The 16,330-nt window shown below is 49.3% G+C and overlaps 1 protein-coding gene and 1 long non-coding RNA gene across 3 annotated transcripts in view; one reads left to right on the top strand and one right to left on the bottom strand.

The window, feature by feature from the left end:
• Positions 1–6,311, bottom strand: part of ADGRB1 (adhesion G protein-coupled receptor B1) — a 255,147-nt gene extending 248,836 nt beyond the window's left edge. Inside the window, exon 1 of one of the 2 annotated variants that reach the window (XM_072034260.1) lies at positions 5,651–6,311. The gene's annotated coding sequence lies outside the window, so the exon portion shown is untranslated. The remainder of the gene's footprint in view (positions 1–5,650) is intronic. The other variant, XM_072034261.1, reaches the window with a different exon arrangement.
• Positions 6,312–6,523: 212 nt separating this feature from the next.
• Positions 6,524–14,966, top strand: LOC110354679 (uncharacterized). The gene is made up of 3 exons (XR_011807320.1): positions 6,524–6,729; positions 12,434–12,682; positions 14,236–14,966. It is a non-coding gene; the product is annotated as an uncharacterized lncRNA (long non-coding RNA).
• The last annotated feature ends 1,364 nt before the right edge of the window (positions 14,967–16,330 follow it).

A 16,330-nucleotide genomic window follows, 5' to 3' on the forward strand; every position in this document is an offset into this window, starting at 1 on the left:
AATCTTTCTTCAGATATGTACTTCAACCTAACATAGGACATCACAGCAGATTTCAGCCATTTGTTTCATTTTTTACCCCCCAAAATATTCCAGAAAGCCCATATTTCCTTAGCCGGTCCCTGCTCTTTCTTCCTCCAGATGTCATTTTCTCTCCCCAAGCCCCCTTGTCCCAGGGATAAGGCACAGCACCATACATGACAAAGCTTGCAGTTTCAACGGCTCATTTCTCATCAGCTGGCGACTCCTCGATCAATGCTTTATAGTGGGATATTTCAGGAAAAAAAATAAAATTGTATAGGGAACAGGAGAAGGAAGGTAGGAAGCCATCCCTGGTTTAATTCTGATAGCATTGGTGGGGGGCGATCTGCTCCAAAAAATTAAAATCAGCAAATCTCCTCTCATTTTCTCTGACAGAGGTAACCAATTTAAATTTTCATAAAGGGGGCAGTGATGTGTGTCTTTGCAAGACAGAGTCACCAATCTAGCAGCCCTCTGATTTAAAATATTATCTTTCCTTTCCTTTTTTATTTTTTATCTTTTTCTCCTTCCCTGAGAGCCTCCTGGAGAAACACGACAGATTATCTCAGCATAATCAGACCAACACAAAACCATCTCTCTAAGGCACTGCAAGGAATTTCTAAGCTCGAGACATGATGACGAGCAGACTTTCTGAAGGGACCTCATTTGCTCTTGACTTTCCTTTTTATTTTTATGTGGTTTGTAGCCTCGTCACCCCACCAACCAAATTAAAGAGCCCACCAGCACATGGAGTGCATCTAGGAGAAAGGGAGATGCGCTCTCCACATGGGCTGGCTTGCCAGATTGCTCTCTGAGTGAGAAGTTTGGCTTCCAGTTGGTCATTCTTTATGCTGGATCAAAACACAGTCAATATTGGCTTGGTGATGGTGTGCTGCTGTGGAAGAGTGGCCTTTCGAGCAGTGGGAGGGTTGAGAAGGGTTATGAGGTAGATAGGACCACTTGTGCTGAGAGGCTGGAGGATGCTGAGGATTGGGATGATGTTTTCTGGTGGCCCTGACCTGGAAAACTAAGGATTGCCACAGCTCCCTGATTTGGGGACTTAGAGAGATGGGTCCTGGGAGTTTGGGACCTGATGGGCCACGTGTGAAAAGAATACAGCTCAAGTGAAAAGGGGCCCTGCCTCCCCAGTGCAGATGAGGTGCTAAAATTCTCTTTTCCTTGGCAGAGGCACAGTTCAGAGGAAAGCAGGAGTTCCCTACCCCACCTTGGCTGAAAGAACTGTGCCCACAACCCTTTCATTCATGTGTTTCAGAGCCCAAAGCCCCCAGACCACCTGAATATCCAGATGGGCAAGTGATCCCCACCACCAAGTCATGCACTTCTTATCTGCTCTCACTCAGGCACAAGCATTCCCCAGCTGTCCTCTTCCAGCCCAGCACCTTCTGCAAACCCCAGGCAAGGGGAAAACTGAGAAGATATGGGGAAGGAGCTGTGAGAAGGACGTGGGAGATGCACCAGGGACCTTTGCACTTCTCCTGCAGCCTCACCAAGCCTTTCTGATATGTGCTGCGACACCGAAAAAGACTCCTGCAAACCTCCAGGCCAGGTGCCAGCTCCCTTAGCTTCGAAGGCTTGCTCGGGGATGTGAATTTTCTCCGAGGGGAGGAGGCGAGGTAGTTACGGAGACAGCCTGTCATCCATCTTGAAGAAAATACTCCGCTCTCGTTGCACCCACCCGGGCGAGGTGGCAAGCAGGATCAGGCCCAGGGAAAGGCTTTGACTCATTTGTTTACCAGCGCAGGTTTCCTGGAGCTAATTAATGAGCAAAGCTGATAGCCTGCAACAGGTATCAATGGCAGGGGATTTCCTACGTGCAACACCAGCTCTGGGAGAAGGTGAATTGGGGTGTAGGATCACACTGCTCCCCCCTTCTCCCTCCCCAAAAAAGGGGGGGGCAAAGAGAAGCCCCTTGCAGCCACGGGGACCCCCTCCATCACCTTCCTCCCCACCCGGAGCAATGACAAAGCCTGATCCCTGCTGGAAAACCCTCTGAGCAGTGCCCACGCACCCTTCTCCTTGCTTGTAGGGACCAAGGGAGCATCCACAGGCTGGGGTCTGGGGGCTGCATCCCCCCTCCTGGGCACGGGGACGAGCTGCGGCTGTGCGCACAGCCAGGGAGAGCCTGGAGCAGCCTCTGCATTCACGGGGATGCTGCTGGGGAGGAGGGGAGAAGTGGTGCTGGGGAGCAAAAATGCATGCACGGGAGGGGGGTGTGCGTGGAAAAATAGAGATTGGGGTGGGGGGAGAGCAAAAAATGGCACAAGATGTTTGCAGAGGGGATAAACCCCCGGTGGGGTGAGAAGCAGCCCTGATTGCAACCCCCAGCAGCAGGTTGTTAGTTTTTTTTTTATTTTTTATTTTTTATTATTTTATTTTTTGGAGGGGTCGTGGTGCAAAAAAAAAAAAAGAAGAGGAGGGGGGACACAGCTCCGGAGGTCTCTGCCGAGCATCCCTGCGCACCGGGGGCGGCGGGCGGCGATAGCCGGGCTGCGAGCGCCACCTCCCCGCCGCTCGCCGCAAGCCCCGGCCGCCCCCGGCAGCCCCCCCGCGGTGCTGAGAAACGGCCTGGGTAGAGGAGTAAGGGGCCAATAGGACCCTGAGATCCTTTTGCGATGCCCCCAGCCTTTTCTCAAGCTCTCCCGACCGAGCCGGATAGCCCCGATGCCGTGGGGAGGGTGTAGGGGGCTACTGCAAAGTTTGGGGTGCTGGTAAAAGGGGATTTTTCTAGGGGGGGGGGGCTGAGATGGAGGGTAAGGTTGTGTGTGTGTGTCCGTCCTTCCTTTCCCCCCTAAACCCCTTTTGCATCCCTGCAGGGCTCTCTGAAGGGTGGCAGAGCAGGGGGGTGGGTGGGTGATGCCCCCACTCCAGGCTGCCTTCGGATGTTCCTCAGGGATTGGGGTTCGGGAGCCCCCCCAGTACCATCACACACACACACACACACACGCAAGCTGACATATCCAGTGCACCTCCTCTGCCTCAGTTTCCCCCATCTAAGTGGAATAGGGGTGCAGACCCTTCGTTGGCAGAAACCCACCCCGATTTGCATCCAGTCCTTCCCCAGTGCTGGAAAATTTGGGGTTATGAGGCACAGGGAGTGGGAGGAGAGGGGCTTCAGACCCTACCCCTGCCCTCGGGGCTCTGCAATCCCATGCCAAGTACCACGGGAAGGGCCGGGAGCTCTGCTCCTTCCTTGCTCCAGCCTGGCCTTTCCCTTTGCCCCCCGCAGCAGAAGTTAAGGAGGGATGCTGCACCCCGAACCCTGCCAAAGCAGAACAGAGCCTGGGGGTCCCCTGTCTGCCCCCCCTGGGCTCCCCATTTCCCCTCTCCTGCAGCTGACACCCAGCAGGATGGGATGTCCTGCCCGTCCCTAGCCCCTGCCTAGCTCAGCCCCACGGTCCCCTGGCAGCACAGCTTGGCTGAGCCCTGGTGCAATTCCTCAGCAGCCTCCCAGGGTAAAAAAAAAAAAAAATCCTCCCTGCAACCTCCCTCCTCTTCCTCACCAACATCTTGGGCCCGGTACCGGCTGCGGGCCCCAGGTTAATGAGTCATTAATTAATTCGGGACCCACTTAATATGCACGGGGAGTTGTTTGTTTCCTTTAGCAGCCGGGGCTTTGGACGAGATCCCAGCTCTGCGAAGCCTCCAGCCTCGTCTCCCAGCTGATAATAGATAACACAGATATTTCGGCACTAGCCAAAGCAGAGTCATCATCATTAATACACAGTCCTCCCTGCTACGCGGTGGAGGTCGCCAGTCAACTCCGAGTGCCCGGGGCTCATCCCTCCTGGCTTTCTTTAGGCTTTGCACCGCCAGGAGGGAACAAACCTGGAGAAAATCAACAGGTAAAGGGGCCAGGGATGTACGCCCGGGACCCCCAGCACCCTCACGATTTGCTCTGGCTTTCCAGGCGGCGTGATTTTCGTGATTTTCGCAGGCAGGTTTTGGCATCTGTCAAAGTAGCTTCGCTCTTCCTCGCTCCCCCCCCCCTCTTTCCCTGTCCTGCTCCTCCTCCTCCTCCCTCAGCCATCAGCTGGCCCCGGAGCTCTCCAGCCCCAGCGGTGGAGCAGGATTGAGCCCAAAGCCCTGGGAAGCCCCGGCTTGAAAAGCTGGCGAGGGACGTGAAGGGGGGGGGGAAGATCTTTTTGCCCTCCTCCTCTTTGACCTTGCCTTGATATTTCCCCCCACCGCTACCACCTCCTCGCCGTGCAAATGATTCACAGGGGTTGTTTCCTCTGCCAGGGCAGGAGCGGGGATGCGAGCATGAGTCACGGAGCTGGAGGTACCTGGCAGAGTTGATTTGCAGCCCGTGCCTCCGATTGCTGGGGAGCGATGCTCCCTCTCAGCCAGGAGCAGGACACAACCAGGCTGAAAAGTCCCTTGGAGCCCCCCAGCCTGCCGGCTGCTCCCCCCGTGCCCCGTTTTTCCTTCCAGCCTCGGCAGAGGCATGGCTGAAATACCTCCCTGCGAAAAGTCTGAGGCTGCATCAACAGCCACCCTCCATCAGCGAATGTCAGGCCGTGAAAGGGAAGGGGGCGGTGGGGGAAGAGGGAGAGACAAATTTTGCGATTCATTCCCACACAGGGTGATTCAGAACAAGATGCTTTGTAATTACGCATCCCTGATGGAGACTCCTTCTCTCTCCCACCCCCCCCCTCCCAACAACCCCATCCCCATAGGAAAGGGGAAGCTGTGCCTGGGTGTTGACATCCCCCAGGAGCCCCGGAGCATCCTATGTGTGTGTCTGTGCGATGCTCTCGTCTCTACATAGGCTAAAGGCTAATTTTCTCCTACGGTGTGAAGCAAAGTGCAGATAAACAGCATTAATGTGTGTGTGGGGGGAGAGAAGCTCGTTGCCTCCCCAGCCATCGCCTCCAGCCCTGGGAAGGTTTTGTGAGCGGCAAAGCAAGCAAGGAAGGATCCCCCCCAAAACTCCCCAAGGGAGAAAAGGAAGGCAAGGAGCCGGGATGGGGGCAGGATTCGTGCCCAGGGCAAGCAGCTGCCTTTCCCTTTGAGACTTTTTTTTTTGCCAGCCTTGCGGGCTGAGGAGTCCCGGACCCCAAAGCTGCCCGCGAAGGCACCGCGGTTTCGCAGCACTTCGCAGCTCAGCCCCGGCTCCCTCTGCAGCTCTCCACCGCTATCCCCTGCTCCCCTTCCCCTGCCTGCCTGCCTCCTTCTCCCCAAGCAACAACCCAGTCCCCAGCTTGTTTCCCCCCAGGGCACGAAGGCGTTTCTCCCCCCCCCCCTTCAACATCCCGCATCCTGCAGGCACCGATATTTTCCACCGCCGCCCGATGCTTGCCCGCAGGACCCGCATGCACGAAAGTTAAAACTTCCCGTGGCAGGGAGCGATTGTGCTCCATCAGTCCAAATTGCCGGGCGGGCAGGGAAAGAAGGGGGGGGGGGGGGGGAGGGCGAAAACCTCCTGCCGGGTGCTGTTTCCAGGGGTAAAAAGCAGAGCAGCCCACCGCTGCCCACCCCCAGGGATGGGGAGACCCCCGGTGCCCGATGCAAGGCGCATCCCAGAGAAGTCGCGTCCCCCCCCCCCGTCCCCGTCCCCGTCCCTCCCTGCCAAGGGAGAAGGAAGGGCAGCCGGGGGGGGGGGGTCCCTTACCTTGTGGAGCTCCCCAGGTTTTATATCCTCCTTCTTCCCTTTGTCAAATTCCAAATGGAAAGCAGCAACATATCCAGGGGTAACCAGACCAACATTGGGCAGCGCGTGAAGTCCAAAAGGCAGAGCTCGCTCTCCCTCCGCTCCCTCCACTCTTGCCTCTACGTATATCTATACATACACACTTAGACGTAGCTGTGTGTATACCGAAGAGAGACGGGGGGGGACAAAAAAATACCCTAAAAGAAATGGGGGTGGGGAGGGAAAGGAAGGAAGAACCTTTGGTGTCTCTGCAGACAGGCAGGTGGAAGAGAAAAGCTGAAAATAATTAAGCCGTTTTTTGAGGAATCCTTAGGAGAGGGGAAAAACGCAGTTGAAAGCCAGTAAATCATTAGATCCAAGCAGACAATCAAGTCTTCTTCTTCTTCCTCCCCCCCTCCAAAAAAAAAAAATATACAGCAGGGTTCAGAGTAGCTTTCCCAGCAGCGGAGAGAGAGAATGGTCTTCTGCAGAAAGATATGTTTGTTTAAAATCCACTCGTCTGCTTTTCTTGCTTTCTCTCTCTTCTCCCCCCACTTTTTTTTTTTTTTCTTCTTCTTTTTTTTAAAATTCTGCTTCTGAATCTCTCTCTGTGAAACTAGATCCAGTCTTTGTAGCCAGGGGCTGCATTAAGGATTACATCAGGCTTTTATAAGCTTTCCAGATCACACATTAGAGTGAGAGAGAGAGAGAGAGAGAGAGAGGGAGGGAGGGAGGGATGGGAGGGAGGGATAAAATGCACACACACATCCACACGCACACGCACGGATCGGAGCTTTGTAAAACAGGCAGCTATAGGCAAGGACCCGAACTGCCACCGTATCGCATCGGGCACACTCTGCTAGCCTATAGGAGGAGAGGAAGGATGGAAGGAAGGATGGATGGATGGATGGATGGTTGCATGGATGGATGGATGGATGGATGGATGGATGGATGGATGGATGGATGGATGGAGCAGAGGAGCCAGCGAGAGCCGGAGCGCGTTGGCAGCCGGGCAGCGCAGCCTCCCCGGGACAGCTTAGCCCTAAGCGGGGAGCCAGGAGGTGAAGAGGGAGCCGGGGTGGTTGTGGGGGGGGCTGGGGAAAAGGGGGCAATAGGGGCTCTGCCCCCCTCTCCCCTCCTTCCCCAAATCCTACAGGGGTTCTGCATGGGAGAGGTGCCCGCAGAGGGATGCGCAGGGACCCAGCTCGCTGCCACCTAGGTGATGGGGACGTGAAGGGGGGGGCTGCTGGGGGGTCCCTCACCCCCCAGGCACTGCTGACAGCCTGGGACAGGGGACAGGATGGCGGGGAACCCCCGGGGCATCGGATCCCCCCTTCCCCACCACCAGATCCCCTTTTCTTCCCCCCCCAGCCCTGCAGGAGGACAGGGGTTGGAGCTCCCCATGCAGCCCTGCCTGGTCGTGGATTTGCACCGCTGTTTGCCCAGGCAAGGCACAGAGACTGCAATTAACCCTTTCTTATGTTATTATCATTATTTTTTAATTATTATTATTTTTTTAAACTGCTTTCCTAGCCTCTTTCCCCCCACACCAGCTCCATCATCGCACAGCCTGTGCAGGGAGTAGGGGGGGGTCTCGCCCCAGTGCAACACCCCAGGGTGGGTTTGGGCTGGGGTGTGGGGGGGGAAGAGAGAGGTTGAGCAGATGGAGGAAAGGGGGACGTGGGATTTTGGGAGAGGTCCCTGCTGCATCCCGGAGGCTTTGGGGTGAAGGTGCTGCCTCCGGGTGTGCAGCCAGGGGGAGGTCCCCAGTAATGAAGAGCTTAATGAAGGGGGGGGGGAAGAGGAGGAGGAGGAGGGGGAGGAAAGGATGGAGGGGAGAGAGAGCAGGGGGAGGGCAGGGGGACTCCAGCATCCTGCCAGACTACAGGACATGCCCCTTGCCTTTAACCCTTCCTGCTCCACAAGGAGGAAAGCAGCCCCTTGCCTTGCTGATGCCACCTCCCTCTGTAAGTGGAGGGGCACAGACCTGCCTCATGGGGCAGAGGGAATGATCCTGGCCCCATCTCCTTCTCTTTCTGCTCCAAGGAAGGCGATGAGGACCCCGGTCCCCTCTTCAGGGCCACCCCAGGGGCATCTCTCTCCTCCTCCCTCCTGCCTCCATCCCCAGCCCATGGCCTTCTGCCCCTTTCCTCCCTTCCCTTCACCACATCCAGCCCTTTCACTTCCATTTCCACATCTCCAAACCCCTTTTATCCCCCCAAAAAACTTCAGGAGACAGGAGAAAAAAGAGGAAATCATTCATCTCAGGGAGCTGAGCAGCAAACCCTGGCGAGCCAGCCTTTCCCCGTCCCCAGCCAGCACTGCAGCACTGCTGGCCAAAGGCATCTGTGACATCTCCAGTTAAGCAGGGACTGGAGCAGAGGGGCAGCTGGGGCCTGAAATGCTTGTTTTCAGCCGACAGGCGGCTATGCTGGATTAACACGGTGCATGCACAGAATGGAAATCTCTCCCTTTCGCTCTCCAGCCTTTCGGGAGTTTGGTTGGTTTCATCCAGGAAGGCTCCTGTGAACCTCCAGAGGTTTCTCCTACGGGGTGCACACCCCGGAGGTTTCTCCTCCTCTTCTTCTTCCCCAGTGGCACAACGGGGAGCAGAACACTTCTATGGGAAAAGTGCAGGGGGGGTGGCAAAACGATCCCATGCACAGCATTTGTGAGCCCCATGGGGCATCTTGGCCATGCCTTTGGGTGGTGGGGCACATGGGGGCACTCACCTTCTGAGCTGCTCAGATCTCTCCTGTGTTGTAGGGCAAAGAAGCTCAGCACAAGGAAAAAAAATACTAGAAAGTGTCACAGACAAAATTAAACAGGAGCAGGAACATGACCCAGGATTTAAAAATGTAGAAAATAAAGGGCTGATGGCCTGTTTCTCATCGTGTACCCCCTAGGGAGAACTGGGGGTAAGCTGCAGCAGTGAGTAGTGCATGTGAGGAGCTGGGGCTTGTGACTGCCTGCAGTAACCAAATATTATCCCTCATTTGGTCTCTTTGGTTTTGGATACTTTTGAAGTGATGAAGAGGAAATAGTTGTATAAAAATGTGCTGGGATCTGTGAAACTCACTGCTGCAGGACACTCCTGAGGGCATGGAAATCCACCAGCAGTTGCTCTCAGCTCATCAGGTGTCACCAAACCTGAGCCTGTGAGCCCTTTCCTCCATCCCATCATCATACCTCAGATGTAATCCTTGGGGAGAATGGTCTCTTCCATAGCAGTCTTCCTCCAAGCAAACATTTTGGAGAGGTCTGAGAATTACTTTAATGTTCCTTTACACTGAGAACATTAGGGTCAAATTTACACCTGGGTCAAATTCACTTTTTGTAGGGTCTAATTCACACTTGGTGTAAAAAAAAATAAAACAGTCTGGAACGAAAGGTATTGGCCCTACACAGCCCCTGGATGCACAGAGATATCTCTGTGCTGCAAAGCTATGGGTTTCAGCTTGCCATCAGCAACACCACAATCATTGAGACCTGGGCAAAGAAGGGAGAGGGAAGGCAAGGAGAATCTCTTGGAAAAACCCTCTTTCATTGGGGAATTTCTTCCCAAGGAGTGTGCCAGCAGGTGTATCTTCTAGACCTGTTTTTGCTCCCAGTTGGAGAGCAGGCTTGGGCAAACAACCATGCCATGGAAGGGAATGAAGAAGTTGCATTAGCAGGGTTTTTTCCCCTCACCAGTCCCCATAGCTCCCAAAGTTGTCCCTAAATGGAACCACTGAGCTCACAACACTGGGATGCACTGAGATTTAAAGACAATTTTGTATTAGTGACTGTCCCCTCTGCTTCCCATGTATGTATGGACCTTGCTAGGACCATGTGAGGAAAGAGAAGCAGCCAAGACCAACCAGAGTTATCTTCGTTGTATTTAGGGAAGGCTGTGATTGATAGGTTTGATGTGTTGTGACGTGAGCGTGAACAACATTCCTAAGCATTCCCTGCCAGTAGCAAGCACAGATGGTAACTAGGATGAAAAAAAATATTTAAAATAAATAAATAAATACATTATAGAGTTGCAAAGTGAGGCAGGTCAGCAGTTCTGGCTTCCCAAGTTACAATATGGGGAAGTCCTAGCTGCAGTCCTCTCCTCTACCCAATTTGTTTTGCACGCCAGGGCCAGAGGACAACTTCGTGGAGCCCAAAAGCATGGATGTGTCCATGGGTGTGGAGCTCAGCTTAGTGTCTGCACTGCTGGTGAGGAACGCAAGCTGCCACTGGGGTCCCAAAACCCTTGACCTCCCAGGGGAGAGGAGATGTCCTTCTGAAAACACTTGTGAAGCTGAGGCAGGTGGCAGGAAGCAGTGATGGGGGGGTCCCATCCCCGAACCTGGATGCTCCCAGCTTCCTTTTTCTCCCCCAGAGCTTTGCAATGATCCTGATCTTTTCTCATCCCCGTTTCTGTGTTTCCCCTCCCAAGGGAAGACGTGGGGAGGAGAGGGTGGTAGAGTCCTCCTGCTGCCTTCCCACTCTAGCACCAACCACCACGATTTGTCCCAGCTCCTCCCTCCTTTCCTTCCTTTTGCTGTTGAGATATCTCAGGTTTTCTGTTCCCAGATGTCTACGGAAATCCCACAGGGGTCTTCTGAAGACTCCTGTGGCAAGGTCAAAAGCTGGTGGACATCCATAAGTCAGAGACTGAGAACTTGAGAACTGCAGGTCTGCGAATAAAAGCAGGAAAGAGAAAAAAAAAAAAAAAAAAGAGAGAGAGAGAGAGGAAAAAAAAAAAAAAAAGAAGAAGAAGAAAGAAAAAGAGATAGAGATTATTCTAAGGAGTGGGAAGCTGCTAAAACATTGAAGATGTTTGTCCTAGAGGGAGCTGCATTATCTCTGCCTGCATTACGGTGGGGCACGGAGTGACGCTATTGGCAGGGAAGTCAAACCAGAGCATCCCAAATGGTCACATAAAGGGAATCTCTCTAACAAGTTCCCATCTCTTCCTTATCCTTGTTTGGAAATCGGATTCACGAGAGGAAAAGCGCTGAACGCCCTCTAAAAATAACAATGGCAATAATAATTACGCAGCCTTTTCCCACAATAGCTATTGGAGAGGGCTAGCCAGGTTTTTAAAACAGTGGTTAACACAATAGGTTCATCGGGTGCTGGAAAAAAACAGCTTCGTGTGCAGAGCTCGCCTTGCGAATGTGTTTCCTAAATAGAGCCATAGATGGCAGTACGTAGTATTTACGGAGTTGTTTCCCCGAGTAAATCTCCTTATTTTAGCAGAAAGCAAGAGAATTTCATTTTCTTGTAGTTACAACGCACTCTGAATGAGAACTCCTAAATCAAATGGAAAAGGGGAAATACACAGCAAGAAGAGCCTTCTTGCCTGGATACCAGCAAGCAGAGCTTGAAATGTAAAATCCCTCTGTTATACGTGATTGGGTGTCCCCTTTCACAGGGATGATACCTGAAGAGGTGAAGAGGAAATGAATTACCCACACTGGGAAAAGTTTTGGAAGTCTAACTGTCACAAAAATTCGAAACAAACTCAAAATCCCCAGATCGCTTTCACAAACTGATGGTTATGAAAGGCATACAAAGTGCATGGCAACTCATCTTGCTACTTTCTCTCTCTTTTATATATATATTTTTAATTATTTTTGCTTTACACTCAAGAGTATAGATTTCAAAAATCAAAATAGTTTTAAGGTAATAATATTTATTTCTTACAAAAATACTAACACACTTTTTTTTTTCTCCTGCTCATAGTAAAAAAAAAAAAAAAAAACAAACAAAAAACAACAAAAAAACAACAAAAAAAAAAAAAAAAAAAAAAAAAAAACACTTCTTTTCCAAAAAAAAATGGTCTAATTTCAATAAACTGTCATTTCTAGCCCAAAGAGAGAGCCAACAACCCAATTGGAGAGATATGCAGCTTGTTGTAAGTTTCTTTTCCTGCTGGGTATTTGGTGTATGGAAGCTACAGAGCAAAGGAACCTTATCCATTGAAGCCACTTGTAAGGATGCTTGTAAACTTCCTGGCCATAGTGTGTAAGCTCCAGTTTTGCATCAGATCTGCATCTGACATGCATGAGGATTTGCATCCAACAGAGTCGCAGCAAACTCCTCTCCTCTGTCCTTACAGCAGAGTCAATGACTCTTGCACCCAAAGTTAAATAAAATCTTTGACAAGGACAAAAATATGTGGGAATACTCACTGCTTCCGCGTTCAAATTTCCCCATAGCAATGAACCCCATAGCTGGTGGAATGACATCTTCACCAGCCATTTGTAAGCAACCCCAACTAGCCAGTAGGTCACCTCCTTGACCCCCATGTTCCCAGCATCCAGGGGCTACATCTCAGCTTACGTACAAGGATCAGTTTTTCATTGATGTCAGAAGAGATAAGCAACCAAAAATTTCCAAAACAATGTATTTCCAGCCTAATTTTTCAGATTCAAATAATTCAAATCAGCTCCAAAGTCTGATTCTTGCCAGGTGAAGTGCTTTGAGGCTTCCACAGAAAGCAGTGGAGCTGACGTGTGTTCAGCACCTTTCAGGACCTGTTTCTTTGGTGCTTCCCTGAATGAAAACCTGTGATTTTCACATAGATTTATTTGACAGAAATATATCTTCTGCATGCTGAAATATGAGGTTGATCCCCAAAAAGTATAGTGAATTTACTGTGGAAGTCCTTCAAGGTAAGGTTGGGTTATTCCTGAATAAGGAAAGAAAAATAACAACCATAAGACTAAATAAAGGACTCACCCAAACTCAGGCCCATAACCTTTGTGTTTGTTCGTGTTTTCTCAGATCCAATTATAATGTATGCTGGAAAGCATCTGCTTTATGATAATGGAGAAGCCATTTACCAGACAGCTTATCCTTGTATCCTGAAATCGATCACCGAGGTCGGTTGGAACAAGCCACTTTGAGCCACATTGAGCCACCGGGTACCAGCATACAATTCACCCCCTGATGCCACATGTGTTCATAAATACTCTGTAGAGGCTTGCAGAAAAAAAGTTCAAAGCTTCTCCAAGTGCAACACTACTTCTAAATGTAATGACTTGCGATTTCTTTTACTTTTTGATGGCTAAGTGCTATTTGAGAATTTACCCACACCATTCATTGATTTTTTCTGGGGCTTTCATCTCAGAGACCAGATGAAGGCACTTGTCAGTACCCCGTTTTATGAACAGTGCCAAGTTAGCCAAATTCAGTTTCAAAACAGCCCTCTAGAGCACGGCAATTCCTTCATCCCAGAGTACTGAGGGAGAAGAGCAGTGCACAGCAAATAAACATTTTGTCCCAGCTCGTAGGGAAGTTTGCATCACAGGAGGCAACGGAGTCCATACTTTCACAGGCTCAGTTTCACTGTAAAAATTTGTGAGAATTATTGTACTGAATGAATGTTTTACCCTCCTCTTCCCCAGAATCTTACCATGACACTGCATTAGTCTTTCCTTTGCAGTATTCCCATCCCAAAGTTTTAAGATGATTCCCTTTGAACAGAATTCAGCTACTGTCGTGTTCTTGGCTCTCACCTAGAGAAGAGTGACTTTTCTCCCTTCTTGCAGCTGTTTCCTTTAATCTGAAAATAAGTCACTAGAAACAGAAAGAATGTGTTTCTCTCCCTCTGAGGTTTGAATATAACATCGTGACTTGAGCATAAAGCCTGTTTCAATTACGGAGAACTTTCTTCTGTCCTGTTAAACTTAAACCTCTCTGCAATCCATATGTACTCAGGGACAGAACAAGAGAACAAAATTAAATGCTTAAATGAGCTTAAGGGACAAAATCGAGTCATATTAAGCTCAAAATATACAAGCAATTCAGTTGTGTGTTTTTCCTTATTCTTTTCTCTGCCTGTTTTTTTTGTTCGTTTGTTTGTTAGTTTGTTTTTTGTATGTCTCAAGTTTTCAGTCCCACTGTACTTCCAGAAATGAATGCAAATTCTGCAGTTTAAGTGAAACTTATCCTATTTATTTTCTTTACGTGTTTTAATGGAAAGAAAGACCACCAGCACCGAAGTACCTTCACCCTCTCCCCAGCAATTCCCTCCCCACCTAAGGGGAAACCATAGATAATAGAAACCATCTCCTCTGGTTATAGAGCTGTTTTGTACCTAGATGCAAAGCTTGGAGACCACTGGAAAATTTGGAAGACAATCTGAAGGGAACATAATAACCCCTAACGTGTCATTTATGCAGGGAAAAGCTGCTTATCTGCTTTGGGCCTAAGGAGATTAAGGGAGCAAGAACAACCATGGTCCAGGAGCATGGGGATGGAGCAGATGACCCTGGGGCCATTTCCAGTCCCAGCTGTAGCCCCAGTCCTACCTCACCTTGGTCAGACTGGGCAATGCAATTAAAAAAGCCAACTTGCAGACTGTATCCGTACTTTCCTTCTTCATAAGTGATATCCATGTTCCACATTTCCTTCGAAGAAGATTTTGCTATTTAGAGGCTCATTTAATATATAATGAACTGTGTTTGCTAGTTTGTTTATATTTTATTCTTTCTAATAGGATTGTTTTCTTACATCAAAGCCCACATTTACAGATAGATTTTCCTAATTTCCTTCCCTGTCTTCCCATTCTTCACCACACAAAGGTCACAGAGGACTACAGAGAGTGCCTGAAGATGGGGAGTGGATCAACAACTGATGGGAATCAGCAGGGATCCACTGGCATCAATAGAACAAGCTGAAGCCCACGCTGAGGTACCCGATGGTGCTGGAAACATGAGAAAGCAAAGCAGAGTTCATTTTAATTTACTTGGAGTAGGGAGCAAGAAATATGACCCATATCAAGGGGCATACAAATGTTTTACAACCTTTTGGCAGACACAAATTTAATTTTCTGAACCAGAAGTGTGCAGGCACATGGGCACACTCTTGTCAGGAGGTTTTGTCCCAGGCATGAAGGTTTTCCTTCGACTCCTCTACACTTTATCGCTGACTCCAAGGCAATTCTGCCACAGAAGGCCTGGGAGCTTGGAAAATGGTTGGTAAAATAAGAGTAAAGATCCCCAGGGATGTTATAAAGCACAAAATCAGCAAATCTCTAGGAGTGTAGGATTGACTTGAAATATTGGAAGAGACTGGGAACATCCTACTCAATACAGCTGATTATTCAAACCCTAAATCTGGTTTCCTTTTGTTTAGACAGCTGATGTATTTCAATCTATATGGAAAACTCAGTCACCATGTTTGTCCTCTTGTTACTGAAATATTTGGTCTCAGGGTACAATTGTCACTCTTCTGCAGGCATGGCAAACTGTGGAAGCTAGTCAAGAGAGTAAAACACTGGCATTGTAAATGGCTGGGGGCAGAGACCTTTCTATTTTCCTTGCCTTACTTAAAGATCTTCTGAAGGAGGGCATAGGCATGACATAAAATCAGATATTAATTCCTGATTTTAATAGCACATAACTTGTCTCCTGAATTTGCTGCTGTCCCCAAGGAGAGCTCAGAATCTTTGTAATTTTGACCATGTCCTGCATGTCCTGTTGGTCGCTGATGGAGAAGCTGATGAAACCAGAAAAGCTGAGACCTTTGTCTTCAGAGCAGATATATTTTTATCCAATCCTTTTGCAGTGTGAATTTGATCATCTATGCTGCCCAGCTAGAAAAAAAATAAAAAATAAATATATATATATATATATTAATAAAAGAAAATCTGCAAACACCTTCCATGGTCTTGCAGTAGCAATATTCTCACTTGTGCACACAAGCAAGACCTTTGAGCAAATTTGCTCATATTGGCATATGAACCTTACACAACTGAGAGGTGATGGGTTTAGTCTCAGACTTGCTCACCTTCCCCCTATTCCAGAGTGGATGGCTCTCCCTTGACACAGATTTAGACAAACCCACGAAGAGGAGATTGACCAGTGCTTATTAAAAAGTGATCTGCTTGTGACTTTCAGCATGGAAAGCATGAAGGCTTCTGGTTACAGAAAGCTGGGATCTCACGCAGCCCTTCTTATGCAGGAGGGAAAATAGTTGGCTCTAGCATTTACTTACAAACGGCTGTCTTTTAAAAAGGAGGGTTGATCAATGAACCAGATGACGGCTCAAATCAACTTGAGCTCAAAAGACATTTTAAGCAAGCATACCACTATGTCACAAACCACTTTTTTTTTTTTTTTTTTTTAAGTAGTGATCTGCAGTGTCTCTCTTTGTCAGCATAGTTGATATTTGCAAAGGGGAATGTTTCCTACAAGTAGTCAGATATTTTCAAGCTAAATGCAACTGTGAAGCACATGAAGAGCATTGGGCTCCCAATGGAAATATCTCCAGCACAGAAAAGCTAAAAGAAAATACCAAACTAGTTAGACACTAGGAGTATCAGGGAGAGACAAACTATGACAAGCTGGTTCAGGCAGACAGTGGTAGGGCCACAGGTGGCTCACTCTTGCAAGCTGCGAACACCAGCCCAAGGAATCACGGGAAAGCCTCCACAATAGTGTGACGCTGCAGCAAAAAGCTTACCAACAAGCTGGGAGATGAATAATTAGCTATTTCAAAAGGGACTAAGTCTCTGGTGCAGTCTGTTTTCCGGTCCTAGGCATCTCTAGCTGCTTGTTCAAAGAAAGAAACACAAAAATAGAAAGCGAATCAAAGCTACATCAGACTAAGCCAGTTATATCTCCTGCCCACAGGGAAGGAGGAAAAAGAGATTGTTACTTCTCTTAAACTCCCTTG

Source organism: Anas platyrhynchos, chromosome 2 (genome assembly GCF_047663525.1).
Source record: "Anas platyrhynchos isolate ZD024472 breed Pekin duck chromosome 2, IASCAAS_PekinDuck_T2T, whole genome shotgun sequence".
Taxonomy (NCBI): Eukaryota; Metazoa; Chordata; class Aves; order Anseriformes; family Anatidae; genus Anas; species Anas platyrhynchos.